This window comes from Symphodus melops, assembly GCF_947650265.1.
Source record: "Symphodus melops genome assembly, chromosome: 10".
Taxonomy (NCBI): domain Eukaryota; kingdom Metazoa; phylum Chordata; class Actinopteri; order Labriformes; family Labridae; genus Symphodus; species Symphodus melops.
The window spans coordinates 27,131,118-27,142,359 of NC_136700.1; the positions used below are offsets into that span (position 1 = coordinate 27,131,118).

An 11,242-nucleotide genomic window follows, 5' to 3' on the forward strand; every position below is an offset into this window, starting at 1 on the left:
ACATGGGATGTCAGAGCGATTGGTCTGAAGTCGCCTGGCTCACTGGGGTTCTTCTTCTTGGGGACAGGGGTGAGGCACGAGGTCTTCCAGAGCACAGGAACCTTCCCGAGCCGCAGGCTCATGTTGAAGATGTGCTGAAGTGGCTCCCCCAGCTCAGCAGAGCAGGCCTTTAGCATCCTGGGACACACCTTGTCTGGGCCTGCTGCCTTCCTGGGGCGGAGTCTCTTCAGCTCCTTGTTCACCTGGTCTCTGGTGATGGTGGGGGGGAGGGGGGATGGATTGTCACTGGAGGTTGTATCTGTTCTGGTGGAGGTGTTGGGGGGAGTGAGGGGGGGGGGAGGGGGTGTGTAGAGGGGTGCTGGGGGGGGAGGAGTGAGAGGGGGGGAGGGGGTGTGTAGAGGGGTGCTGGGGGGACAGGCACTGGCTGCAGCGACGGGGCTGTCGAACCTGTTAAAAAACAAGTTGAGCTGGTTTGCTCTCTCAGGGTCCCCGTCTTCTGCGTTGTTGTTTTTCTTCCTGCAGCCTGTGATGGTCTTCATGCCCTCCCAGACCTCTCTCATGTTATTCTGCTGAAGCTTCTGTTCTACCTTCCTTCTGTACTCCTCCTTTGCCTCTCGGAGTCTGACCTTGAGTTCCCCCTGCACCCGCTTCAGCTCTGCCTGGTCTCCCTCCTTGAATGCCCTTTTCTTCCTGTTAAGGATCTCCTTGACATCGCTGGTGATCCAGGGCTTGTTATTCGGGAAGCAGCGCACAGTTTTAGTGGGAACCACAACGTCCATGCAGAAGTTCATGTAGTCAGTTGTGCAGTGTGTGACCCCCTCAATGTCATCACCATGAGTCTCTTGTAGGGCACTCCAGTCAGTGGTCTCAAAACAGTCTCTGAGGGCCTCCTCTGCCTCGGGAGACCACTTTCTGAAGGTGCGTGTGGTTATCGGTTGTCTCTGGATCATAGTTTTGTACTGTGGCTTGAGTAGGACCAGGTTGTGGTCGGACTTACCCAGAGGTGGTAGGGGGGTGGCAGTGTAGGCGTCCTTCACGTTTGCATACAGGAGGTCTATTGTCCTGTTCTTCCTGGTGGGACAGCTTACAAACTGGTGAAAGTCCGGTAGTGTGGAGTTCAAAGTAACATGGTTAAAGTCCCCTGAGATGGCGATGAAACCATCCGGGTGCAGCGTTTGTAATCTTGAGGTGGTCGCGTGGATGACGTCACATGCAGTTTCGGCGTGTGCCCGGGGAGGAACGTAGACACAGAGCACGATCGCGTGAGAGAATTCCCTCGGCATGTAGTAAGGACGGAGACTTACCGCCAGCAGCTCGATGTCTCTGCTGCACGTTGCCTCCTTCACAGTAACATGTCCATGGTGGCACCATCTGTTGTTAATAAACAGTGCGAGTCCTCCTCCTTTCCGTTTGCCGCTGCGTTTCGTGTCTCTGTCCGCTCTCACTGTAGTAAAGCCCGGTAGATCCACGTTAGCGTCCGGGGTGTTTTGAGTCAGCCAGGTTTCTGTGAGGCACATTAAACTGCACTCTCTAAATGTCCGATTGTTCCTCACAAGCGCGGCCAGCTCGTCTGTCTTGTTTGTTAGACAGTTTACGTTCCCCATAACTATCACCGGAACCGAGGGCTTGTACCTCCATCTCTTAGCCGCGAGCTTAGCCCGTACCAGGGCCCCAGCTCTACAGCCTCTATACCGCCGCCTCAGCTCCTCTGGTATCGGGTGAACGATGCCGGCTTGTCCCGCTGACCGGAGCGAGAGCAGCGTTTCCCTTGAATAGGAAAGTTTTCCGCTGCTATTTCCACGAAAACACGAAAAAGTATCCATAGGATACATAAAGTTATACACTGAAGGTGTACTATAAAAACTATAAACGTAGAAGTTGGCACAGAGCCACAACAAACGAATAACATATCAGACAAGTACGACAGGGACGGAGCTACTGAATGTGCGGCCACTCACGTCGGCGCACAGGTGAGGGGGCCAGAGCAGGCATAGTTAGGTGTATACCCGGGGCCAGAGCGGGTATAGTTAGGTGTATACCCGGGGCCAGAGCAGGCATAGTTAGGTGTATACCCGGGGCCAGAGCAGGTATAGTTAGGTGTATACCCGGGGCCAGAGCGGGTATAGTTAGGTGTATACCCGGGGCCAGAGCAGGCATAGTTAGGTGTATACCCGGGGCCAGAGCAGGTATAGTTAGGTGTATACCCGGGGCCAGAGCGGGTATAGTTAGGTGTATACCCGGGGCCAGAGCAGGCATAGTTAGGTGTATACCCGGGGCCAGAGCAGGCATAGTTAGGTGTATACCCGGGGCCAGAGCGGGCATAGTTAGGTGTATACCCGGGGCCAGAGCGGGTATAGTTAGGTGTATACCCGGGGCCAGAGCGGCGACATCACGGCTCACTTAAAGCTGCTGACAAAGACTAAACGTTTGATAAAATTGTAATTCATGTCGGCACAAATGACTCCCGACTTCGCCAGTCGGAAATTACTAAAGTTAATGTGGAGTCGGTGTGGAGTTTTGCTAAGACGATGTCGGACTCCGTAGTTTTCTCTGGTCCTCTCCCTAATTTGACCAGTGATGACATGTATAGCCGCATGTCCTCATTCAACCGCTGGCTATCGAGGTGGTGTCCAGCAAACGATGTGGGCTTCATAGATAACTGGCAGTCCTTCTGGGGAAAGCCTGGTCTGCTAGCTAGAGATGGCATCCATCCTACTCTGGTTGGTGCAGCTCTATTATCTAGAAACGTAGCAGAGTTTATTAGTCCCAAACCCTGACAACTCATCAGAGTTCAGACCAGGATGCAGAGCTGCAGTCTTACACACTTCTCTGCGCTTCCTTTAGATCTGTTTACCTGCCACTATAGCTGTCCATGTGACTGTAAATCTAACTGTAACTCAGTTAGATCTTCTTATAGCTGTAACCCTACTTATACTATAGATACTGTGTCTGTTCTCCGCCCCACACCTGTCATAGGCAATTCAGCCTCAATAAAAGAGGCGTAAATCATAACAATTTAGTCAAAATCAAAACTACAAATACAATTTGGCAAAAAAATCTAACAATTAAATGCGGCTTACTAAACATTAGATCCCTAGCATCTAAATCCCTCCTGGTAAATGATCTAATATCAGAGAATCATATTGATCTACTTTGTTTAACTGAAACCTTTCCCAGGATGAATATGTTAGTTTAAATGAATCCACCCCTCCCAGTCATTTGAATGCTCATATAGCTGGAGACACTGGTCGAGGTGGTGGAGTAGCAGCTATTTTTAATTCTGCTCTTATAATTAATCCTCGACCAAAGCTGAATTATACCTCTTTTGAAAGTCTTGCACTCAGTCTTTCACATCCAGTCTCTAGAACTTTTCAGCTAGTTCTAATTGTTATAGTTTACCGCCCTCCTGGCCCATATTCAGAGTTTCTATCACACATAGTTCTTAGCAGTGATAGAATAATTGTTGTAGGTGATTTCAATATCCATGTGGATGTTGTTAATGACAGTCTTAGCACGGCTTTCATGTCACTATTGGACTCTATTGGCTTCACCCAGGGTGTAAACAAACCTACTCATCCATTTAACCCTGGATCTTGTTCTAGTTTATGGTATTGAAATTAACAGCTTGTCGGTTTTTCTGGAAAATTCTCTTTCAGACCATTTCCTAGTAACTTTTGATTTCTTTTTACCAACCTTAACTCCTCTTAATAAAAAAGTGCTCTCTAGAAATTTAAATGATAATGCTGTAGCTAAATTTAAGGAAGCTATTTCAGCTGCCTTTGTTTCAGTACCATCCTCTAACCTAGTTGAAAACTCCTATAATCACTTTAGTCCCTCTCAGTTAGATCAGTTTGTAGATAGTGCGGTGGATTCACTGAGAGTTACTCTGGATTCAATCGCCCCCCTAAAACAGAAGCCAATCAAACGACAGAGATCAGCTCCATGGTACAATTTAGAAACCCGTACTCTAAAACTAACGTCACGTAAATTTGAAAGAATTTGGCGCTCCGCCAAAACGATAGAATCTCGTTTAATTTGGCAAGATAGTCATAATAGATATATGAAAGCTCCACGGCAGGCCCGCACGGCCTATTACTCGTCTCTTATCGAAGAAAATAAAAACAACCCTAGATACCTCTTCAGCACTGTAGCCAGGCTGACAGAGAGTCATAGTTCATTCATCTATTCCTTTAGCCCTTAGCAGGAATGATTTCAGCAGCTTTTTTAATGATACAATTCTAAACATTAGAGACAAAATTAGCAACCTACCACCTTTACTTAGTGCAGATTCCTCCTATAATTCAGATACAGCAGAAACGGCTCCAATTTCTGACACTAACCTCGACTGTTTCTCTCCATTTAACCTCTCAGAACTAAATTCGATTATTTCTGCGTCTAAACCGTCAACCTGTCTTTTAGATCCAATCCCAACCAAGTTGTTTAAGGAAGTCTTTCCTCTAGTTAGCAGCTCCATACTAGATATGATCAATATATCTTTAGCAGCAGGTTATGTACCCCAGTCATTTAAAGTAGCTGTAATTAAACCGCTCCTTAAAAAGCCTACTCTTGATTCAGGAACTCTAGCTAACTATAGACCTATATCTAACCTTCCTTTTATCTCCAAGATCTTAGAGAGAGTGGTAGCTAATCAGTTGTGTGATTTTCTCCACAACAACAGCTTGTTTGAGGAGTTCCAGTCGGGATTTAGAGCTTACCATAGAACTAGACTAGTTAGAGTAACACATGATCTTCTGTTAGCCTCAGACAGGGGACTTCTATCTGTGCTTGTCCTGTTAGATCTTAGTGCTGCTTTTGATACAATTGACCATCAGATTCTGTTACAGAGACTAGGACAATGACTTGGAGTTACAGGGACTGCTTTAAGTTGGTTTAGATCCTATTTATCAGACAGGTCTCAGTTTGTTCATGATGAGTCCTCTATGTACACCAAAGTTAGCCATGGAGTGCCTCAAGGATCAGGGCTTGGTCCGATTCTATTTACATTATAGATGCTTCCTCTAGGTAGTATTATGAGAAAACACTCCATAAACTTTCATTGCTATGCAGACGATATTCAGCTCTACATAGCAATGAAGCCAGAAGACACCAACCAACTTCGTAAACTAGAAGCCTCAAGGACATCAGGACCTGGATGACCAGAAACTTCTTACTGCTCAACTCAGACAAGACTGAAGTCCAAGTGATTGGACCTAAGAACCTTAGAGAGTTTTTCTCTGCGGATATGACGGCCCTTAGTAGTATTAGCGCAGCCTCTAGTACCACTGTTAGGAACCTAGGAGTTCTGTTTGATCAGGATATGTCCTTTGATTCATACATTAAACAAATTTCAAGGACAGCTTATTTTCACCTTGGTAATATCTCTAAGATCAGACAGATCCTGTCACAAAATCATGCTGAAAAATTAGTTCATGCATTTGTTACCTCCAGGTTGGATTACTGTAATTCTATTTTAGCAGGGTGCTATGGTAAATCTCTAAAGACCCTCCAACTCGTCCAAAACACTGCAGCTCGTGTTCTTACTAGAACGAGGAAAAGGGACCACATGACTCCTGTATTGGCTTCTCTCCATTGGCTCCCTATAAAATCTAGAATAGAATTTAAAATCCTTCTGCTCACCTACAAAGCTCTAAACGGTCAGGCACCATCCTATCTTAAAGAGTTAATTGTACCGTACTATCCGACAAGAACATTACGTTCCCAGAATGCAGGCCTGCTTGTGGTGCCTATAGTCTCTAAAAGTACTATGGGAGGTAGAGCCTTTAGTTATCAGGCACCGCTCCTTTGGAATCGTCTACCAGTCGGGGTCCGGGAGGCAGACACACTAGGTACTTTTAAGAATAGAAACTTTTCTTTTTGATACATCTTATAGTTAGGGCTGGCTTAGGACCAGCTCATAGTTATGCTGCTATAGGCCTAGACTACCGGGGGAACTGGCACCAGGATCTCTCATCTCTTATCTTATCTCTTAGACTTGAAGAAAGTATCTTATTCATATCTTATTACTGCTTGTCACTATATCTATATTCTAACCTCTCCTTTTTTTGAGAGCTCCTGAGCTCTCTTAGGTTCCTTGGGACTGTTGGTGAGGATGGCCTGCCCAAACAACCCCCCCCCCCCCCCCCCAAGGATGGCCTTAGGGTTAGGGTTAACGTTAACAGACAAACAGTAAGGTCCTTCACCTGCTTTTGTAAAGTGTCTCGAGATAACGCCTGTTATGAATTGACGCCATATAAATAAAGATTGATTGATTGATTGAATTTTGGATCCAGGTGTTCTGTAGATGCAGCTTTTTAATATGTTTTTCCTTTTTTCAAAACATAGTTCCACTGTAAGACATTCCATAAGACCATCTATGGCTACAGTCATACTTTCAACAATTTTCTTCTGCATGGCATTATTAACATATATCGCAACCCCGCCCCCTATTTTTTTGAATTCTGTTTACTTTAAACATGTCATATCCCTTTAAATTGAAGTTATTAGGTTTGTTATCATTTAGCCAGGTTTCTGAAATTGCTATGATATCAAAGGGGGTGCTGAATCTGTCCAAGTATTCCCTTATGTTCTCAAAGTTTGCATACAGACTCCGGCTGTTTAGGTGTATCATAGATAAGGTTTCTTTCTGGTTAATTGTATTTCACAGTCCTTATAGTATTTGCACTTGTTGTATATATTATTGTAAAAGTTAGTGTCAGGATCAATATCATCAGTTGTTTGGTTTATGTTTTGTTCATCAAAGATTGGTGTATCTAATTCACAGTCTCCATTTTCAGAAGTGCTTCTATTTAACTCATTTTCCGATGATGATTGATTCTGTGTTGGTGCTGTCAGTCATAACAGGTGGTTTACAGGATGTCATGGCAAATTACCTCTTTTGTATTTTTCCAAGTCATGCACATCTTTTATCCATAAGATAGTTTTAGTTTTATGAATATTTTAGTTTGCTGTCCATGTACCCTGAATGTTCCTTTCATTCTTCAACAAACATGCTTCCTTTGCAATGTCTGCATTAATCTTAGTCAAATGTTCATTTAGACACACATTTGTCCCTTTGAGTTTTTGACCCTGTTTGAGTACCTCAGTCTTTTTTTTTGTTTACAAACCGGACAATAGCAACACTTGGGCGTTGGTTCTTCCTGGATAGCGGGTGACAAGCCTCAATGTCCTCCTTGTCAACACTGATGCCTTTTGTGTTGAGAAAGGACACAACCTGTTGCTCCACTGAATCCTGGACCATCTCCGAGTGTTCTTCTCCTGCTGTGACTGATCTTGCATATGATTGAGGCTTTAGATTCAAACCCGTGATTATTACGTTGTTCATTCTTGTGTACTGTTCAAGATCTGCAAGACGACTTTCTGGAGTTAGAATCCTTCTGTCCTTTTCCTCGTTTATAGTCCTTAAAGCTTTGATTTCTTCCATTAGCTCCAGTATAGATGTTTGTTGTTTTGCGATCATGTCCGTTTGCTCCAGTACTTTATTTAGTGACTTCTTAATGACCTCAAGCTCTTCCTCCATATTCGTTCTTTTGGGGGGCATCTTATTCACTCACTCGAGTATTCACGGGACTCACCGGGTGTCTTTGAGCCGTCCACCAAACTGGGTGCGATGACAAACCGCATCAGTAAGCTAGCTCCCCATCTTCATGCTGTTTTCGTGTGAGCTCACTGTCAGGAACACACTGGACATTACTCCCTCCTGGCTGGTGTGCTCTCCTTCCTGGTCGAACAACAGGATATTTTTATATTTATGTTCTTTGCTTTTAAAAATTCTCGTAACATTTATTTTGAAATCATTTATTTGTGTATTTGTTAAAAAGCTGAGATTTGAATTGATGGATGTGGGCGGGTCTTCCTCTCCAGAAAACAAAAACCAAAAACTGGATGAACTTGTAGCAGACTTAAGATGGACGCTGGCATTCATGAAGGCGAACACTCAGGCAGGCATCAGGATCAACACGTTTATTTTCTGTAACGTAGCAAGAGGGCACATGTCACACGTACACACGGACAGCAGTAAGGTCTCTCTCCCTGCAGCGAGCGAAAATATGCAAATGAGGCAAAATGTCCGACGTTTTTATCATAGTTTAGCGTCACTTCCATCGGACAAAACTAACTTCAAAAGTCATAAACAAACTTACGATAAGTTCACGCTACATCTTTGTGCAGTTTAAAACAGAATAAACAGCTTTTTTATACTCGCTAGCTTAAACAATGGAAGAGAGCATCTCACACGTCTTACCGGTACAAAAGCCGTCCCTCTTATGGCGGGAACGCGCAGCTTCAACGCGCATGTGCGTTCTTGTGTCCCATAAAATAACCCCCCCCCGCTACAACAGGTAATGCGGAACCAATTAACCTACAACAGTACTCTCCATGTAAATAAAAAACGCACAGGAAAAGTGATTGTGCAGTTCTAAACATGTTTTGGGAAAGTTCACAAACATTAAATAGGAAAATATTTTAAAACAAAAATATTTACTCGGCTACACAAGCGGGGCCTTTTTCAAACCAACCCCTACACCCCCCCCCCTCTGTGACGTCACACTCACAGCGGGATGAAGGCCCCTCCATCCAGGTGGAGGGTAGAAATACAGCAGCAGGCTTTGGGACAAACTTCACTCTCTCAGGTGGAAACAGGAAGTGTGTGTTACCATGGTTACTCAGCAGCATGCTGGGGGAACGGCTTATTATTAATGTACGTAATACATCCTGTAAAAGTCTTTATGTAGATTATTTTTATCGAGTAAATTTATATTAGCGTAGACTTATAGTAAAACGATCAGATGGAGCCCACATTCTTTATTGTAATTTATAATGTTTAATTTATTATAATATCAAAGAACAGGTTGTCTTCAATGAAAGCAGACAAGGAGACTATAAATGAACATCACAGCAGATATTAAGCTTTACAAAGAAATCAACAGTAAAACAATGATAAATAAATAACAGTGAGAAGTTGTCTGTAACATGATTTAATATTCTTTAGTTTTTGTAACAGTCCCTTTAAATATACAATGAAATAAACAGGTGAACAGAAGGAAGAGAGGAAGAGGAGGCTTTTATTTGATCCTTTAAAACAATAAACAGGTGAAGTTGTTCACGTCTGTATGATCATATTAAATGTCCGTCTTAGTTGGAGCAGTGTTTTAGTTTGTTCAAACACGAACACACTGAACTGACTTTAGTACAGGTCACTCCTTCAGTGACGACCGGACACAATAGGCGTTACACGTGATCATCGAGTGGGCCTCGGTGCAGACTCGCTGGAGGGTTTTATGGCCCACTATCACTCCCCTCTAAGTGGTTTGAGACGGACTTAATATGGCGGGCCCTCCGCGTGGACGCGCAAACGGAGGGGTCGTGGGCGGGGCTAGGGTGAAGTGGACGGTTTGAAAAAGACCCGCACACACCTATCCCGCCTTAACGCACAGGATCCAGCGCTGTCCGTGGTGCTGAAACATCAGCTGATGTTTATCTCACAATGAGAAGATCGGGCTCTCACAATTACGACAGCTTTCTTTTTTTTTCCATCGGTGAATGAGATGCACTTTACGTAACAGAACGTGACGCGTCACTATGCAACGTCACAAACTGTTGTTGTTTTAATTTCATATCCAAGGTTGAAGGACGTGACGTCAGACGTGACGTCAGAGACTAAAGCCCTTTCATTTATATAGGGCCTGCGGCTTAATTTGATTCACCCGTACACGGAAAGGATCGACAGATTGTTAACGCTTTCAGGCAACCACCCTAAAAATGGATTCCCAACAGCCGAGAATCTATAGTGAGAGGACTTTCCAGACTTTAATCTATAACAAAGATAAGGAAAGAGAGATCCTGGAAGAAGATAATGTACAACTAAACGTACGCATTTCTCACCTGGAGGAGGAAAATAAGAAAACCCAGGAAATCATCACCACCCTGATGAGGGAGAAAACGGAGCTGAAGAAAGAATTGAAAATCAGCGAGAAGACCTGTAACGACATGGCAGAGAAGTTGGCAAATATTCAGGAGGTGTTTCAACGTGAGAATGAGGAACGAGAGAAGGAAGATGAAAGATTAAAGTTGTTGCAGTTCACTAAATCCGAGGAAGCTGAAGCTCAGCGAAAGAAAGAGTTAATTGAACTTAAGAAGAAGCATAAAAAAGAATTAATAGTCAAACTGGACGAGAATGACAAAAAGTTGGAAAAGGAGACGATGAGAAGACTCGCTGAATACAAACAGAAGCGGAACGCAGATGAGTTGAAGATAAAGAAAATAGAAAAAGAGCGTGAGGAGCGGCTTGAGAAACAGCGTAAAAACCACAAAAAGGAAGTGCAGAGATTGAATCAGGTCATACAAGAGAAAGAGACAAATGACAGAAAAGCAAAGGTATCTGTGAAAAACGACAAATGTCAGATGGAACTACTAAAAGCTGAGACAAAGATTAAAGAGATGGAAAAGAAACTGGCCGAGGAAAAAAAAAAGTCTGAGAAGGTGAACGTTTTAAACAAAGTAGTGGCAGACAGAAATACCACAATTAAAATCCTCAAAGAAGATGTCACAGAACGTAAAAGTGAACTAGAAGAGTGTGAGGTCAATCTGTCAAATAAAACAAAACAGCACAGTGTATTACAACACCAATATAACGCTGCTGTCAAAGATAAAGAGCAGCTAGAGGAAGACAACGAACAGATGAAGGCCGATCTCGAACAAAATATTCAGGAGAAAATAAAAGCAGTTAAAGACAACATTAAGCTGCGAGAGCAAGTTAAAAACCTGCAATCTAGAGAGAGAACCATAAAGCCAGAAATGGATCGGCTCACGGAGGAGAAGCGCAAAGTGGAGGCCATACACGAGAGCATCCTGGTGAACATACATTTGTGCATGCATCATTTGGATCAGCCAAACATGTTGAAAGAAGCATTCATCGGTCTCCATCAGCGCTTCATTAGCAAAGACAAAACAGTAGGCATGGAAGAAAACAGCACAGAGGGCCAAAAGTTCCTGATGGCGTTTTACCAAAGAAAGCAGGAGGCCAGTGAAAAGACGATTTCCAATCTGCATAAAACCATCAAAAGAAAAGAGCAGCACATGCATTCTATAAATCAAAAACATGATGCTGACAGAAACTTCCTCATGCAGACCCACCATGAGCAGGAGGTAGTCATCAAGCAGCTCAGAGAAGAAATAGAGAAGCTAAAAAGAGGTCAAGCTGAAGCCTCAATGAAGCATGTACAGT

General features: G+C 43.7%; 1 long non-coding RNA gene across 1 annotated transcript; it reads right to left on the reverse strand.

Moving 5' to 3' along the window:
- Positions 1–7,965: 7,965 nt before the first annotated feature.
- On the reverse strand, positions 7,966–8,336 carry LOC306830975. Its single transcript, XR_013780046.1, has 2 exons — positions 8,261–8,336; positions 7,966–8,049 (listed from the first exon to the last, which is right to left on the reverse strand). It is a non-coding gene; the product is annotated as an uncharacterized lncRNA (long non-coding RNA).
- Between the last annotated feature and the right edge of the window lie 2,906 nt (positions 8,337–11,242).